The sequence below is a fragment of the Nycticebus coucang genome, chromosome 15 (genome assembly GCF_027406575.1).
Source record: "Nycticebus coucang isolate mNycCou1 chromosome 15, mNycCou1.pri, whole genome shotgun sequence".
Lineage (NCBI taxonomy): Eukaryota > Metazoa > Chordata > Mammalia > Primates > Lorisidae > Nycticebus > Nycticebus coucang.
This window is the reverse complement of record NC_069794.1, coordinates 53,962,742-53,968,423: the sequence shown is the minus strand read 5'-3', so window position 1 is coordinate 53,968,423 and position 5,682 is coordinate 53,962,742. Positions and strand designations below refer to the sequence as shown.

General features: G+C 38.2%; 1 pseudogene across 1 annotated transcript; it reads right to left on the bottom strand.

Annotated features, from left to right (window-relative positions):
• Positions 1-1,349: 1,349 nt before the first annotated feature.
• Positions 1,350-3,531, bottom strand: LOC128566666 (caprin-1-like; annotated as a pseudogene). Its single transcript, XR_008374605.1, has one exon. The product of XR_008374605.1 is annotated as a caprin-1-like (transcript).
• Between the last annotated feature and the right edge of the window lie 2,151 nt (positions 3,532-5,682).

The window sequence follows — 5,682 nt, the reverse complement described above, 5'->3', positions numbered from 1 at the left end:
TTTTGAAGAAATAATCGACTTTTTACGCTTGTGATTTTAGGTTATTCAACATAGTAAAAATCAACTCAGACAGTTCACCAGAATAATTAGCAATATTCGTTATTTTCACAGGTACATCTCAAAGTTCATCACTGCTTAGTTATACTGTTTTCATTTAGTGCTTCTTATAAAAATATCACAAAATATAATTGGTGAACATCTTTCCTCTTGCCACCATTCAGTCTAAACCTTGACTGAATTAAAATTTATTTAGTAGATTATTTAGAGTTTAAACTACTATACAAACATTAACAGAAGCATCTAAATATTTTTTTATAAACATGTTTTATTTGTTTTGCTTATACCATCAGAACTGAAACTATTGACTGTCATTTCCCTAAAATAGGGAAATCAATCTAAAACACATACTGGTGCTTTTCAAAAGATAGCAACTTAAAAGGGTGGTAGCAGCAGGCGTTTGATATCTTTTCCTTTAAAAAAAAAAACAACTTTCAAATTACAGGAAAAACATGTGACCAAGAGTGTTATGATTATCCATTAGAGATTTTCTTCAGTACCTGTACCAATTTAGGTGACAATACAGCAAGATCCAAGGTTTAGTGACAGACAGTGTGCATGTCGTAAGGAATGATATACACTACCAATCCTTACAGAAGTCATTGTCTAAAAGAAACTGTTAAGTGTTCAAAAGGTTATCTAAATACTTCACATTAAGTACAGAAGCAGCCATCCAGATAATACCCCATATTTGTTGCATATTTTTCAAAAAGTGCCAATCAAAGCCCAATTTTGCATTTTGGCTTTGTTGTATACAGTATCAGCTGGTAAAAAGCAACTTACATGTCTTTTTAACCACAGTCGTTTGGCCAGACGTATGGTGCCGTGTCAAAGCTGTTAGCCAGCCTTACATGTATGATTAAGGACCCATGTGTAAATTGGTATGCACCTAAACGTTCGTTCAATGCTCTAATTTGGAAAAGCTGTGAAATACAGTTGTTCTGCCAAACCACACTCCACTCTTTCCATCTTCCTTTCAAGGGAAATATTTTAGTTTTGTCAATTACCATTGAATAACTCTAGGGCTGATTTGTAGATTTTATCCAATGTCAAAAAAGACAATCTTGCTTTTTTCAAGCCACTTCAAATAACTATGGAGATATTTATCACCCTGTGAAGTATATTATGTTTTACTCCTAAGCAAGGGTAAGGAATCTGAGTATCATGTGCAAGGCTCAAGATGACGCTTAGGACAAAACATGCAGAGTAAAAATAGTTTCCTTCCATATCCAGGTAATAAAAAGCTGACAATTATAGTCCTGTCTTCATGGGATGAAAAGAGTCCCTTTACAATAAGTTTCCTAAAAGGGAGAACAAATAGATAATAACTCGTCTGGTAACATATTATGGTACACTGGCCAGTGTGTTTTTGGGGATTAAACATAATCCTGTGAATCAGATTAATTCACTTGCTGAGTGTTCATTTGCGGCATCCCTCTGTTGGGTCTTGGGGGCCCTCCACAACCTCGTGGGGCTCCCCGTGGTCCACTCTGCCCATAGCCTTGCTTGAAATTCTGCTGATATCCATCCTGCTGATAGCCAGAGTAGTCCCGGGGAGCACTGAACTGTGTATAACCACTGTTTGGAGTGTTAGAGAATGAAGGGCGGTAACCATCATATCCTCCCCTGAATCCATTTGCAGGGCCCCGATATCCATTCATCAAGCCTCTAGCACCACGGAAGCCTCCACGAGATACACCATGGCTATTGCTACGTGGAAAGCCAGTGTTCTGCTGAGGAGGCTACTGGTGGTTACCAGTCACTTGATGAGACTGGTCCTGGGAACCTTGATAAGTGCCAACCACTGTTTGAAGCTGTTCTTGCTGAAGCTCTGTTTGTTCTACTTGGTGAGGCTGACTAGAAAATCTCTGGTTATAACTGGCCTGATACTGATTCTGTTGTTTTAAAGTTTCTGGTTCATTAACAGGAGGAACTGGGGCATTCATATTGAACACCGTTTGCATGGATTGGAATGGAGCTGCATTTACATTAATTCCACTACTGTGTAAGGGTTGGCTAGTCCTAGCCTGGAACACGTGGGGCTGAGAAGCAGCAGGAAGGGATGATGATGCTGTTGTCTGGTCTGTATTTAAAGAGATTGTTGCCTGAATCTGATCAATTGGTTCCTTTTGTGGTCGTTGCTCTGTAGCATGAGAAGGCTGGTACAAAGGTTGAGATGCTGTATACCCCTCACTTGTAGATGAAACTAAAGGAACCTGTGTAGCTTCTGGCTGTATAGGAACTTGGTTAGGTTGAGCAAGTCTGGATTCAGAATGAACTGAAGGGCAAACCAGCTGGGGCATGTCCATGTTTTGTGTTGGATTCATTGGCTGGGCAGATACAATGGCAGGATCAAGTGTCTGATTTTCCAAATCCAGCGTTGAATCCTGTATGAAATTATAGGGCCCCTGCATTTGTGCCATAAAGTCTTGTACTCCCTGTCTTCTTACCAGGGGATCTGCCTGAGCCACTGGAGTCAAAGAGTGAGGCTCGTACTGAAGAGGATGCAGCTTGAGGTTGCTGCTGGAGCGAGTTTACCACCTCAACTGTTTCAACTGTCCACTCATCTACCTGCTCCTTTTCACCACTGCTGAATTGTGTTTCTGCCATAAATGGTCTGTTTACATACTCTGTTGATTCAACTTCACTTTGTTCAGTGCATTCTTCTGCTGGCTCAGGTTCAGCTTCAGCTACCTGGTCTTCAGCTGTAGGTGCTGAGGCTGCCTCCTCTTCTTCACACAAACCATTCTGGTGGTTGTGGATGCTATCAAAGTAGTTTGACTGAAAAACACGCTCAACAATTTCCTTTAGAACTTTGTAAGTGGTTCCGCACACAGATTTTTCCTTCCCTTCTGGCAAGTTCCACAGATGAATGGAGGCATGTTCATATTGCTCGTTCAACTTGTAGAATTCATCCAACAATGACAATTCCTCTTCAGATAATATTGGTACTCCATTCAAACCTTGTTTCAGGTCAGTTCATATTTCATCATCTCCCAATTTGTCCAAAACATATTGCAGTTCAAGCACAGTTTTTAAACGTTTCTGTTCGGCTTCTTCTCTCATAAGCTGTTCCCGACATGCTGTCTTCTTTATTGTTTTCTGAATATCTTGACTTAATGCCATGAAACTCCTCTGTAGTTCTTTTGCAAACTCCAAGCTATTTGTGAGCATCCTGGTGCTTAGACACAGCATCCAGCTGATCTTGATTAAGCCTTTCCCCTTTGTTCATTCATTCCTGATCATCATCAAGCTTACCCTTTTTCTTCTCCAGGTTCCTAAGTTTCTTGTTGATCACCCCGAGAATCTGCTTCACGGCCTGGTCTGGACAGCGCCAGTGCCGGTTGCCGGGTGCTGAGAAGCTGGCGCAGCTGCCCCGGCTCCTGCCGCCACCTCCCTCCTGGAGGAACCCGACGGCGGTGGAGGTCCGGGCGACTTGCTGCTGCTTCCGCTGTGGCTGGTGGCCGAGGGCATCTTTAGACCGCAAAGGAAGAGAAGAAAAAGCCGCATCTAAATATTTGCAGTTTATTTAGGGACAACATTTTTGCAAAATATATTATTCATTTTTCCTTTTGGAGAAAATAATCTTTATACTTCAATCACTAAAAAAAGTAAACTTTAAAATTATAACATAAATGAGACAATCTAGTGCTTTTTCTTATCTACTTATTTAATAGGCGAAGATATAAATATTCTCAGTATAAATTTATAAAGGTTTCATAAATGTCATGTACATTTGTTCTGATTAATCATTTTTCTCTTATAAATATGACATTTGCATTAAATAAAATTGTTCTATATATTTCTTAAAAGTCATAAAATCTTAGTGATGATGCATCTTTTGCCTTGTTTCAGGATGTTCTTATGAGGACTTAATCTTCCAGACACATAATGGAGTTAACTAAAAAATACATTTACTTAACAGAACACACAGCGTTTTTCGGAAGGAGGATTTTAAAAAACCCTAAGGGGCGGCGCCTGTGGCTCAAGGAGTAGGGCACTGGTCCCATGTACCGGAGGTGGCGGGTTCAAACCCAGCCCCAGCCAAAAAAAAAAACCACACACACACAAAAAAAACCCTAAGATAGAATGTCCATGAAAATTGAGTTAATGAATATCTCCTTTTTGAAAAAAAGTTATTCTAAATTTGCCTAGCACTTTGGGAGGCAAAGGCAAATTGCTTAATCTTGGGTGTTCCAAGAGCGAGACCCTATCTCTAAAAATAGCTGGGCATTATGGTGGGCACCAGTAGTCCCAGTTACTCTGGAGGCTGAATAATAGGACCACTTGAGCACAAGAGTTTGAGGTTGCTGTGAGCTATGACTCTATCGCTCTTCCTCCAGGATGACAGAGACTCCATCTCAAAAAAATAAATAGATACATACATACGTAAGCTTTATGGTTTCCTCCAATGTTTAAGAGGGTGCTTTACTATTAACATTTTGTCAAAGTCAGTGATTATTTAGATAAATTACATAGTTAGCAAAATATTTAACATGAAATTTACTGGCATATTTGATAATAACTGTAGAGGTTTCAAAAAAATGAACATATAAAACTTCTCTCTCAAATTCCAGACAGATATTATACGGAAAGGAATATGCCAAATATTTTCTATTCACGTGTATAATAGACGCATTGTTCTTGTGATTGACCACTTTTCAACAGATTAAATTTTGTTATGGCATAACCAAATCAAAAGTGTTCTTTCACTAAGTGTTTCTAGAGACTCAACAAGAAATAAAAAGGATATATATTAAATGATTTATACTAAAGGTGAACTCAAGATGAAAATTAAGCTGATGCTTTGTAAAATGCAGACTATTCAATAAGACACAATAACCATATACTCTGCTTGGATACAAGTTTCCCTCCTATGCATTTAGCAGTATCATTCATCAAAATTAATAAATGCTCTATTTTCTATATCTGGTTTAATTTCTACAACAAATATTGAATCATTTAGGATAAAAATATGACGTTGAATCAACCAAAATAAATAAATTTCTAAAAAAGGAATACATTTTTAATATGTTGACAACAAAGAATAAAAAGTTTACTTATATAATTACTAGTATGTTAGAAATAAAAAGAAATGTTATTTTATGTACTTATTTTTCATGTAAAAAGTGATAGTATTCTTAATTAAACCTTATAACATACCACTTTTAACATCGTGGATGCTACATGCCCTATTCAATATCTGCATTGTGTTTAAAGGTATCAAACCTTGTTCTGGTATCACCTGCTGGAATGTGAAGCCATCAGTGTTTTGAACAGTATATTCCTAAAGGACGGATAGGCTTTTTCAGTGACTAATGACTAAGACAGGTAATCTTACTGCTTTTAAATAGAGACAAGTAATACCATTTGGGAAATAATTTTAAAATCATCACACATGGTGTCGGTGTCATGGTTAATTTTTGTCTTTTTTTTTTTGTGATCTTGGGGGGTATACCAATGTTTTCAGAAGTGAATCTGTTTCAATACACTTTTCTCAATATTATTTTGTTTTTCCCCTAAAACATTCTCACCCCTTACCAGCTGATTATAAAACCTATTCATGAGGAGGGAGACAAGATGGCGGACAGAAGCCAGCTTTCAACAGAGGCTCCCGTCCAGAAG